Source organism: Diceros bicornis, chromosome 17 (genome assembly GCF_020826845.1).
Source record: "Diceros bicornis minor isolate mBicDic1 chromosome 17, mDicBic1.mat.cur, whole genome shotgun sequence".
In the NCBI taxonomy this organism is placed as follows: Eukaryota; Metazoa; Chordata; class Mammalia; order Perissodactyla; family Rhinocerotidae; genus Diceros; species Diceros bicornis.
This window is the reverse complement of record NC_080756.1, coordinates 14,157,818-14,171,359: the sequence shown is the minus strand read 5'-3', so window position 1 is coordinate 14,171,359 and position 13,542 is coordinate 14,157,818. Positions and strand designations below refer to the sequence as shown.

The following is a 13,542-nucleotide window of genomic DNA, read 5'->3' as shown; positions in this document are numbered from 1 at the left end:
CGTGTGTATTTCTGTCTTCACTCTCACATTTCACCTACATTCATCCCACTCATATCCACACACTCAGATACACACACACACGCTCAGACTCGTACACACACCCTTTCACAAGCAAGTCTGACAATGGACAATTCTAGCTTAGATTTTCATCACTCCTGATAAAATGAGACCAGAGTCAGCCTCATCCCTCTAGACTTGATGCTCTCCTGGTGCAACCTGGTCTGAGTTTTCACTCTTACCCCTCCCACTTAATGTTTTTCAGGTAGACTATGAACTACTTTTGGTAACATTAAGAGTTTCTCATTTAAGCACTGGAATAAAATTACCTGGTCCCTGGAAATGTTTCCAGTTTTGCTAAGACTTATTACTGCTCAGAGACCTTCAATAAATTTTTTTCTTTGCTATTGCTGCTGCCTTTTTTGAACAATTTCCCTTCTGCTGCTCATATGTGACCACGTGTGAGATTTTCCTACACTATTTCTTCCTTGTATTATCCTTCATAGGTTTTGATATGAAGGTTAAGCTGCTTCTATAGTATTAGCTGAATATTGTACAAATAATTTTATTTTTTATTATCTAGAAGAATCTATGTAAGATTGCTGTTTTTCCATCCTTAAAATTTTGATAAAATCGTTGACATACACTTCTTAATGAATTTCAGTTGAGGAAAGGTCATTACTGTCATTTTTAATGAACTGTTTTGAGGTATAGCGTATTAAATGAAGAATGCATAATCCTAAATGTACAGCTTAATAAATTTTTATACAGCAAGCACATCCATGTAACTAAAACCAGATCAAGAGACAGAATGTCACCACAGGATCCCCATTAATACCCAGGAATACTTGTCAAATGGTGACAATAATCCTAACTTTAATGGTTGTGTTAACCTGCTTTAAATGGTTTTCAACAACATAATTCATTTTATAAATGGATAATATAAATTCATTATATAAATTGAATCAGACAGTGTTTATCTTCTTTTATTCAACATTGTATTTGTGAGATTCATCCATGTTGTGGCATATAGTTGTAATTTGTGTATTCTCTTTTTAGCACTGAATAATATTTCATTGTCTTGATGTGCCACAGTTTAGTTATCCATTCACCTACTGAAGGGCATCTTGGTTGTGTTCAAATTTTCACAATTATGAACAATGCCACTATAAACATCTGTATGCAGGTTTTTGTGTGAACATGTTTTCAGCTCCTTTGGGTAAATACCAAGGAGTGCAGTTGCTGGATTATATTGTAAGAGTGTGTTTAATTTCGTAAGAAGCTGCTAAACTGTCTTCCAAAGTTGCTGTGCCATGTTGTATTCCCAAAACAATGTATGAGAGTTCCTGTTGCTCTATATCCTCACCAGCATTTGTTGTTCTCAGTGTTTTGGATTTTGGCCATTCTAATGTGTAGTGGTATCTCATTGTTGTTTAAATTTGCATTTCCTTCATGACATATGACATAAAACATCTTTTCATATGCTTATTTGCCATCTATATATCTTCCTTGGTGAGACGTCTGTTAAGACCTTTGACTTATTTTTTAATCAGGTTTTTTTAGTTTGAGTTTTAAGAATTCTTTGTATATTTTGGATAACAGTCCTTTATTGACATCTTTAGCAAATATTTTATGCGAATTGTCTTCTAATTCTCTTGAAAATGTCCTTTGCAAAGAAAAAAAATTAATTTCAATGAATTCCAGCTTATGAATTATTTCTTCCATGTATTGTGCCTTTAGTGTTGTATCTAGAAAGGCATAGCCATACCCAAGGTCATCTAGGGTTTCTTCTATGTTATCTTCTTGGAGTTTTACAGTTTTGCCTTTTACATTTAAGTCTATGATCTCTTTTGAGTTAATTTTTGTGAAGGGTGTAAGGTCTGTGTCTAGATTCTTTTTTTGCACATGAAAGTCAATTTGTTTAAAAGACTATATTTGCTCCATTGTATTGTTTTTGGTCCTTCGTCAAAGATCAGCTGACTATATTTATGGGAGTTTATTTCTGGGCTTTCTATTCTGTTCCAGTGTCTCTTCTTTCATGAATACCACACTGTGTCCATTGCTGCAGCTTTATAGTAAGTCATGAAGTTGGGTAGCATCAGTCCTTCAACTTTGTTCTTCTTCTTTAATATTCTGTTGATGATTCTGGGTCTTTTGACTTTCCATGTAAGCTTTAGAATCAGTGTGTCAATATCCATAATTTTGATTGGGAATACATCTATAGATCAAGTTGGGAAGACCTACATGTTGACAATTGAGTCTTGTTATCCTTGAACATGGAATATCTCTCCATTTATTTAGTTCTTTGATTTCGTTCATCAGAGTTTTTAATTTTCCTCATATAGGTCTTATATAGATTATGTTAGATTTATACCTAAGTATTTCACTTTTGGGGATGCTAATGTAAATGATATTGTGTTTTTAGTTTCAAATTCCCTTGTTTATCGCTGGTGTATAGAAAAGGAATTGACTTTTGTGTATTAACCTTGTATCCTACAAACTTGCTATAATCCTGTATTAGCACCAGACTTTTTTTTTATATCGTTTCCTTAGTATTTTCTACATAGATGATCATGTTATCTGTGAACAAAGACAGTTCTAACTCTACTTTCCCAATCTGTATACCTTTTATTTCCTTTTCTTGCCTTATTGCATCAGCAAGGACTTCAAGTACAACGTAGAAAGGAATGATGAGAGGCCGGCCCAGTGGTGGCATAGTGGTGAAATTTGCATGCTGCCCTTTGCAGCCTGTGGTTCGCAGGTTCCAGATCCTGGGTGCAGACCTAGGCAGCACCCATCAAGCCATGCTGTGGTGGCATCCCACATACAAAATGGAGGAAGATGGGCACAGATGGTAGCTTAGGGCTAATCTTCCTGAGCAAAAAAAAAACAGTAAAAGGAATGATGAAAGGGGACATCCTTACTTTGTACCTTGTACCTTTTTTAGTGGAAAAGATTTGAGTTGCTTACTATTAAGTATAACATTAGCTGTAGGTTTTTTGTAGATAGTCGTTATCCAGTTGAAAATGTTCCCCTCTATTCCTAGTTTACTGAGGGTTTTTATCATGAATGAGTGAAGGATTTTGTCAAATGCTTTTTATGCATTTATTGATATAATCATGTGTTTTTTCTTTTTTAGTCTGTTGATGTGATAGATTACATTAATTGATTTTTTTTCTTTTTTTTGAGGATGATTAGCCCTGAGCTAACATCTGATGCCAATCCTCCTCTTTTTCCTGAGAAAGATTGGCCCTGGGCTAACATCCGTGCCCATCTTCCTCTACTTTATAGAGGAAGCCACAACATGGCTTGACAAGGAGTGCATCAGTGCACACCCAGGATCCAAACCTGCGAACCCTGGGCCGCCAAAGAGGAGAGTGCACACTTAACCACTATGCCACTGGGCTGGCCACAATTGATTTTTTTGAATGGTGAACCAGTCTTGCATACCTGGGATAAATGCTACTTGGTTGTGGTGTATAATTCTGTTTATACATTTCTGAATTAGATTTGATTTGATAATATTTTTTTGAGGATTTTTGGATCTATGTTCATGAGAGATATTGGTCTATAGTTTGCTTTTCTTATAATATGTTTGTCTGGTGTTGGTATTAGGGTAATACTGTCCTCATAGAATGACTTAGGAAGTATTAATTCTGCTTGTATCCTGTGAAAGAGATTGTAGAGAATATGTAAAATTTCTTCCTTAAATATTTAGTTTAATTCACCAGTGAATCTATCTTGGCATAGTTCTTTCAGTTTTGGAAGGTTATTAATTATTGATTCAACCTCCTTAAAGGTATAGGCCTATTCAGATCATCTGTTGTTTCTTATGTGAGTTTTGTCTGATTGTGTTTTTCAAGGAATTGGTCCTTTGACTCTATGTTATTAAATTTGTGGACATCGAGTCGTTCATGGTATTCCTTTATTATGCTTTTTAATTTCCATGGGATCTGTAGTGATGTCCCCTCTTTCATTTCTGATATTAGTAATTTGTGTCTCTCTTTTTTTTTTCAGTTAGCCTGATAGAGACTAATCGATTTTATTGATTTTTTTCAAAGAACCAGCTTTTGCTTTCATTAATTTTCTCTACTGATTTCCTGTTCTCAATTTCATTGATTTTTCCCCTCTAATTCTTATTATTTCTTTTCTTCTGCTTACTTTGGATTCAATTTGCTCTTATTTTTGTATTATTCCTACGGTGGAAACTTAGATATTGATTTTGGATCTTTCTTCTTTTGTAATATATGCATTCAATGATATAAATTTCCCTCTAAGCACTGCTTTTGCTGTACCACACAAATTGTGATAAATTGTACTTTTATTTTCATTTCGTTCATAATATTTTAAAATTTCTCTTGAATTTCTTTTTTGACCCATGTGTTGTCTGAGATTTTGAGATTTTAAATTTTCCCGTTATCTTTCTGTTACTGATTTCCAGTTTAATTCCATTGTGATCTGAGAGCAGACATTGTATGATTTCTATTCTTTTAAATTTGTTAGTATGTATTTTGTGGCCCAGAATGTGGTCTATCTTGGTGAATATTCCATGTGTGCTCGAGAATAATGTGTATTCTGCTGTTGTTAGATGAAGCATAAGTATATATACACACACACATACACACACACACACACGTATTCAAACAGCCAGTAGATACAAAAAAAGGTGCTCAATGTCACTAATCATCAGGAAAATGCAAATCAAAGCCACAATGTGATATCTTCTCACACTTATTAGAATGGCTATTATCAAAATGATGAGAGATAGCAAGTGCTGGCAAGGATGTGGAGAGAACAAAACTCTTGTATCCTATTAGTGGGAATGTAAATTGTTACCATCACTATGGAAAACTATGGCAATTCCTCAAAAAATTAAAAAGAAAACTACCATATGAAGCCGCAATCCCACTTCTGGGTATATATCCAAAGAAAATAAAAACATTAACTCAAAAAGATAAATGCACTCCCATGTTCATTTCAGCATTATTTACAATAGCTAAGATATGGAAACAACCTAAGTGTCCATTGATGGACGAATGGATAAAGAAAATGTGTATATACATACACACACACACACACACACACACACACACACACACAATGGATTATTATTCAACCATAAAAAAGAAAGAAATCTGGCTGCTTGCAACACCATGATTGAATCTCTAGTGTCTTAATGGACTCACCTCAGGAGGCTCTGGCATAGGAGAACAGAAGAGTGACACCAAAACAACACTTGGAGCCGGGCTTTTCTCAATGAGGCTTAAGATCTCAGATTATACAGTCTTTTTTTAATTATATACTCTTCTCTTGCTGCTATTTCTTTTTGGATTTCTACTTGTTCTTTAAAACTATATACTGGTAATCTGATTTAAAAAAATTAATCTTATGGTTTTTTATAGTATATTACACAATAATAATAATTGATATTTTTATCAACATTGTATTAATGTAAATGTGTGTAAGTGCATAAAATTTTACTTTTTTCTTTGTACATTGTTTATGATAAAAAATCTTGCTTGAATTTAGTACTGGTAGGTATTTTTTGGGATGTTCCTTGAAATCATCTTGATGCCTCTGGAGAAATAGTTACATATAATTAAATATACATATCCTTTCAAATTCAATATACTCATTTTGAATCCTAGTTCTACCACTTGATAATAATAGTTCATTTTGCTAAACTTCCATTTCTCCAAAGGTAAATTATGACTATAAATATAACTTGTAGGATTTATTATCAAGTTTATCAGTACCATACATTTTCAATAAGTTTTGGCTTTCATTCTATTTCACTCAGAAATTTAAGCATAAATATGTTGATGGGAGGGGTACTATTAGCCATGCCTTTCTTTTATCTTTTGTTGATAGATTACTGTCAAATGTTACTTTTGCATTTTTTATCTTCACATAAATATTCTCATTTTGCATTGTCCTAAGTATCAAATCACCATGTTGGAAGATTATCTATATGTAACTAATACTAATCTATGTGCCAGGCATAAAGTATTCAAGAATTTGACATACATGACAGACATTCCCCAAGGCATCCACCATCTAGAGTAGAATAAGGATGAGTGAATAGGAAATTGCAGCAGGTAAGAGTAATGGGATCAGCAGGTAAGTGATGACACAGTGTGGATGAGGAGGACTGACCCAGACTGGGAGGTCCTGTTGGTGGTGGAGTAAGATGAGGTCAGCAAAAGATTCCTTGTGGGAATGTCATTTAAACTAGAGGATGTTGAGGATTGAGTAGTTGAAATGAGGGAGTAATTTCTGCCTACATGGAGCATGATGTGAGCAGTGGCCTGAAAAAAAGAAGGGTCAAGGGAAATTTTAGGATGTTGATCATAGAAGTGGAAGTTGGTGAAGAATTTAATAGGTAATTAAATGCAGCTCTTTCTTTGAGGGATATCACTGATTGTATATTTTAGACTGTCAAAATGACTAAATTTTTCATTTTAAAAAAGCAAATCGTTTCATTGATATTAGTATCCATATTACACTCTGTTTCTCTTTTCTCCATCTCCTGTATAGTTGGCTTGCTGGTTATTTATTTATCACTCTTCACACCCTATTAGTCTCCTTGGACTTGCAGCTATCTCTTTGCTTAGTTTAAATTCTCTACATTCAGAATTTAATATTTCAATTGGTAGATCATCATCAATTCTGTTTTATATAATTTCAATGAGGATTTTAATTCTTTAATAGGAATTGCCATTGTTTTTCTCTCTTCATTTCACCTTAATTCATATCCCTTTTAGCAATTTTTAAATAACCTTTATATTGGATTCCATCCAGTGATAAAATATATGAATCTCGTGATTTACAGTTTTTTCATGAATAAATGCTTTTTTGAAATCCTAAGTATTCATACTTATTCCTTATTTTAAAATATATTTTGGGATTTTGAAAATTTTTTCCTTGTTACACTCAGAAAAAGTATTGATTTTTTAAGAATATTATTTCTCTCCTCATTTGGGTAGTTTGGTTTGAAAAAGTGATGTACACTATTGCACCAACATTTTATGATAAATCTCTAAATCCTTTCAGCATTAGTAAGGAAAGATTGAGTGAGGTCTCAGTTAGATTTCCCGAAACAATTATTCTCATTTGTCTTCATAAAGGCTATCATTCTCAAAGACGTTGGTCCTCATGAGGAGATGCAAGAGATGACTTGATCAGGATCAGTACTGAATGGAAGGCCAAATCTAGATCAGGAAGAAACAAAATGTGACAGAAACTCAAGAAAATATGCTTAGGGATCCCGACTTCAAAATTCTCCTAGCTCTTTGAGAGCAGTATAAATCTTTTGACTAAACCATTAAAGGCTTGTTTCACTTGTTTGTTCCTCAGAGTATAAATGAATGGGTTTAACATGGGGGAGATGGAAGTAGTGAGTATTGATACTCCCTTATTAATGGCTACTTCATCTTTTGCTGAACGTTTGATATAGACAAAGATGCAGCTGGCATAGGTGATAGAAACCACAATCATGTGGGAAGAACAGGTGGAAAAGGCTTTTGTCCTTTGCTGAGCAGAGGGGAATCTTAGAATTGTTCTGATGATATACGTGTAGGAGAAAACCACACACAGGAGAGTCATGACAAAGACCAACACAGAGCCAACAATAACCGTCTGCTCAATGAACCATGTATCTGAGCATGAAATCTTCAGGATAGGATTAGCATCACAGCCAAAGTGGTCAATGGCGTTAGAGTCACAGAATTCCAGGTCTAGTCCCAAAGTAAGAGGAATAAGATCAACAAAGTGGTCATCCAACAGCAGAAGAGAAGCCGTTGGCAGACCCTGTGGTTCATGATGGTCATGTAAGGCAGGGGTTTGCAGATGGCTACATATCGATCAAAGGACATGGCGGCCAGGAGAAAAAATTCTGTCATTCCAAACATGTATGCAAAAAACAGCTGGCATGCACAAGCATTATAGGTAATAGTCCTGTCACCCGTTGATATGCTGTACAAGTATCTAGGAATGCAGGCAGAAGTGAATGAGATTTCTAAGAAGGAAAAATTTTGGAGAAAATAGTACATGGCAGTTTTAAGATGTGAATCTACTAAAATGAGGAAGATTATGGTCAGGTTTCCAATTACACTCAACATGTAGGTGATAAGTAGAAATACAAAAATCAGAATCTGCAGTTGAGGGTTATCTGTCAATCCCAGGAGGATGAATCTGGTTAGTGATGTATGGTTTCTCATTCTTGGGTCCTGACTTCTGCCTCATCTGAATGCAAAACTAAGAGAGGTAAGATCTGAGAAAAGAGTGGGAAAAATGTGTTACAATGGATTTTTTAAAAAAAATGCAAGTAATGTATTTTACATGTTTATACTTGTTTTAATTGATAATGAATATTTTAAAATAATTTATGCTCTTAGCTCTGCTGACATGTCATTTAATAGGGTCTAAAGCTTAACCTTCAAACATTTTGACCCAATGTGTGGTAAGAGATATTTTATGTTTTAGTCCAGTGTACATGCACACACACAAATACACATACACATACAAATACACATTTTCATATATCTGAAGCAAAAATTTAAAAAAAATATTTGTATACCCTACTCCCTGATGGTTTCTACTCTAATTTATCTCATTAAAAATAAATGCAGGGCCAACCCCAGTGGCCTAGTGGTTAAGTTTGGCACGCTTCGCTTTGGCAGCTCAGGTTCTGTTCCCGGGTGTGGAACTACACCACTCATCTGTCAGTGGCCATGCTGTGGCGGCAGATCACATACAAAAAGAGAAAGATTGGTAGCAGATGTTAGCTCAGGTGAATCTTCCTTAGCAGGAAAAAAAACTATGTTAAAAGAAAATAATAAATAAATAAGTGTAAATATCATCAAACTGGTTAAATGATCATGACCTATGGTTTGATCAAAAATTTGGTTTTTAAAGAATTGTTTCAATAATATAGGCCAAATATGATAGAATTTCTTTGTGACATTTAAAAAAATTACACGTTGTAATAAATTTGCTCATAGCATTGTAATTACTCCTGAGAGCAACGTGATCATAAACTTGAGGGCATCCTTTATTTTCCAAGAATTTTTCCCCCTTTCACTAACTGAACTTATACTCAGTCATTATTGGCTTGAAGCTTTTTTTCCTGGATAATTTGAGTACACACGGAGGTGGTTAAGACACAACAAGATATCTCTATATCTATCTGTCAAAGCAGTTAGGACACTGTTCCATTCCTATAACTAAACCTGTAATTAATCCACAAGGGACAATTTTCCCTACAAAAAATCATCCCCTAAGTATTTTCTATGACTTTGTGAAATTCACAGAGATCATGTTTAGAAGTACTTTGAACATTTTGAAATTATCGAATTTAAAATGATAAATTGAAGTCTTGAGATTTAATGCAACACTCAGCCAAAACAAAGAGAAGCGGAGAAGAGGAGTTAGGGATGAAGTCAGAAATATCAATGTTATAAAGATGAGTAGGGAAAGAGATGGTTATAAAGAGAAATCAGAGGGGCAAAACAAAACCAGGAGGGTAGATAGCATTCAAATATGTCTAGAACAGTGTAAGAAGAAATGAATGATTGACAGTCCCAAATGCTACAGCAAGGTCAATAAAGTGGGTATACCTCAATTAAACTTAAAGAAATCAAAGGTAAACTTATTAAGACCAGTTCAGTGGAGTGATGTGTTCAGAAACTATATCATAAACAATTGAGATTAAGCTACATTGTTTATGGTTTAGTCCCATCTTGAAACTCTTTGAAATTGCAGGTACTTTCACTTAATTTTGCTGTTTCCCTGACTCCAACATCAGGGAGTTTTCTTAGTTTGTTTGCTGGTGGTGGAGTTGTGGACAGTGGCTCTAAAAACACACCTTAGTGAGTGACAGGTATTGTGGTGGTCATGTTACCTGACTACCTGTCTGGAAAGTGTTTTCATGTAATTATTTCTGTTTTGCCCTCCTCCTAACTCTATCAATTTGCTGATTCTGACCTATACCTGCCTCTTACTGATTCCTTCCTCTGTGCAGTCTTTAGACTCTTCAGAGGAGCCTTTCTGAATCTCCACAACCACACCAAGACATTTCCATGCGTTTTGGCACACTCTATGTTTAACAAAAGGTTGTAAAAATTTTGTTGGAACTAGGATTTTAATCTTGTTTAATGTAATATCCACAGAGCTGAAGGATCCTGAGACATAGAGTTAATTCAAGATAATATTTACCCACAGACCTAGATCAAGTTATATCGTTTATCATGTGGACTCAATTTCAAACTACTCTGACACCTCTTCCTTTTGCCATATCCCTGACTCTAATTGAGGGGATTCTTTTTGGCTTTTACATTTGGGGGAGGAAATGTTCTGAGTGGCTCTGAAATCACACCATAACCTGACCACCTACTCAGCACATGAAATACGTGCATGAAGGCAAAAAGTGTGACCTGGCTTCTCACTGTGCTTGGCAGAGAAGTAGCTTCCCCTTCATAGTTTCTACTCATGCTCCCTCAGTACACCTGCCAGAGACATGTGAACACCGGAGATTCAGGACTCTTACATTCTGGATTTGGACCAACAGCTACTCTGTGGTTGTTCCTCAGCCAACACCAACTAACTACACTAACATCTGCTGAAATGGTTTCATTCTCCACTGCTTGTTCAAGGCCATCAATAAATTGAAGAAAAAAAAAACATATAATTTCCTTTAAAAATTCCAATTAAATTACTATGCAAAGGTTTCTCTTGATTGCTTTAAACTATTCTTTTCCTGCAGAAGTGGGAGATACTCTGTACATACCATGTGCCCATTTCCCATAGTGAATCTCCCAGAGTTTACAGGCTCCATTAGAGAGTTGGAGGACTGACCCTGGTTTAATGTTTTAGGATGAGCTGAGGGCACGCTCAAGAACATGAGCATCACACAAGTAACAATAAATCAAAGGAATATTAACAATAGATTAAGTAACTAAAATAATTAAACAGAATAATAGACTGAAGATATACAAAAAAAATTACATATACAGCCCACCTACCTCTTTTTTCTTCAATTTTGAGACATCTAGTTGGTGCCTTTACACAACTTTGGAAACTTTAGGACACCTCCTTGCTCCTAAATATATTGAAAAATAAATTGACACAATTGTTTGACTGATTTCTGGTTACTTCTTTGTCTTTTAGAGAACTGAACACTTTAAAGAGTGCAAGGATCTTAATTATTATCAGCAGATAATTTCCCATTAAGGTCTGCATTTAGAAGTCATTCATTTCACCTATTTTTAAGTGATATGCTATTTATTGATGCACAAACCTAGCCTTATCAAAGCCTTCAATCAATTGAAAATTATGAACTCTTGTTTCTTTTTACCAGAATTCGATGAATTATTCACATCTCTCTAATTTTGGTAAAACATATCCAACCGTTTCTAAGAGAAAATAATGTTGTAAGTTTCTCAAAGACCACAGACATGGTGGTTTCAGTTGATTATTTACCCCTGAGCATCCTGTGGGATAGAAGGACGAAGAAGACTATGTTTGCATAGGCTTGAACGTAGACTTCAAGTCATTCTTACCCATGGACCCATACTCACCTCACAGGCAGCTCTGGGATGGCATTGATCTATCTGATCATTTCATTTCTAACATGTGGTCAAGACTTTCCTACCAAAGTATTTGTGTGATTTTGAAAGATAATTGCTACTCCAAGGTCTGAAGGAATATCAGGAGCTCTCTCTAATTTGGATAGACATGATATTTGGACCTTCCTAGACAAAATGAGAGTTTCTGACAATAATAGGATTGATGTTTGTTTTATGTGTCAAACATGAAACCAAGTGAATAAACACAAGTCCTAGGGGAATTAGGTTCCAAAGTTACTAATTAATAGTTTGTGTAATATTTTGGCAAAGATACTGAAACATACAGCAGTGGGGACAATGTCCTCAGAGAACTGAAGATTACACACTGACATTCAACAGGACTTTTACAAACAAAAAAAAGCCAAATGATAACAATTAAGCCTACTTTTTCTTCCTTTTCTTTAACAATATCTATAGCTACTAATAGCTAACAGAATACAAATTACCTATTTTCTCCTCCTGTGACATATTTTTATCTTTAGTAACTGCTATTTATTTTAAACAAAACTGAAATTAAGACAATGAAAATAGAAAAGATAAACTTTATTGTATTAACCACCCTTAATATTTCACATATACCTTCCATAACATTTTATGTAAGTATATTCATATTGATTAATATACTCACGAATATGAAGACATTGCTTCATGTTGTTTTTTAAATTACCCTGATGATTCAAAACTCAAACTTCTTTTTGCCTTAATAATTACAAATGTGCATCATCATTTGGAGAAATATGTAATATTTATTTTTGAATCATTCCATCATAATTTGAAATCAATCCTAACAGTTGAAAACTTGTTTGTGATTTCTAAAAAATATTTCACTATTATAAGAAAACGACTACTGCAAAGTAACTATATGATTCTACAACTTTTATTATAAATTTACCTTGTTTCTTTTTAAACCAACTATCAGCTGTGATGCAAAATGCATTTTTGTACAAATATCTTTGTCTACTTACAGTATTTCCTAGAAGTGGGCATTATTGCTGTTACTTCTATGTATATTAACAACTTGATTTTTATGTGTGTTGCAAATATTTTTCCCACTTTTTTGTTGGTCTTTAATCGTTTTTATGCTATTATACTGACGTAGAATCGCATGTTACATTCCAGAAAAAAGGTTATATTCTTTTGAATAGGTGTCGTATAATTTTCATAATTATTCTCCATATTTTATACTTTTAAAATGTGTTATTCTGTTTTACTTTAAAAATATTTTATTTAATAACTAAGTTAAATATTTCAATATTGACTATAATAGTTGTTTTTCAAAATTTCTCATTCTCTTTGACTTTTTTCCAAGGAGATTTGTCTATGTCTTTGTATCATTTGTGGTTACCTTAATCTGTTTTTGGTTTTGTTTATACTTTCTTATTTTAATTTTTATAATTCTAATAAAATACATATAACATAAAATTTACCATCTCAACTATTTTAAGGGTATTGTTCAGTAATGTTAAGTACATTTATATTGTTGTATATTACCCTTAATACTTAGCACACATATTTAATTCTGTTTTTTCTTGTAATATCTAGGAATAGTTGATATCTAGACCCTTATTCCCTATAGGACAAGTCTCTCAGCCTGATATTTTCCCTATTCATTTTGTTTTGGACCATTGTACACTGTACTAATGTCTAGTCTAGTGTTTTATTTTGAGATGGTAATTGCTTTTCTTTTTATTGTCAATATCATTTCAGATCTAAGAATAAGTGTTATTCATCTTTGCAACTACCCTACTGCTGCTACCCTATAGATATTTCCCTACCTTGGATTAATGCATTTTCCTTTATTGCTGGAGTATACCATGTAGTAATTTTTCAGTTATCATAAAAGTTAAACTTTCTGAGTGTTTTCATTTCTTAAATTGTATTGGTTTTGCTCTCACACTTGAGCGATTCTTACACAGGTGGA

The 13,542-nt window shown here is 34.0% G+C and overlaps 1 pseudogene; it reads right to left on the bottom strand.

The window, feature by feature from the left end:
• Positions 1-7,281: 7,281 nt before the first annotated feature.
• Positions 7,282-8,216, bottom strand: LOC131415976 (olfactory receptor 6C2-like; annotated as a pseudogene).
• Positions 8,217-13,542: the final 5,326 nt, after the last annotated feature.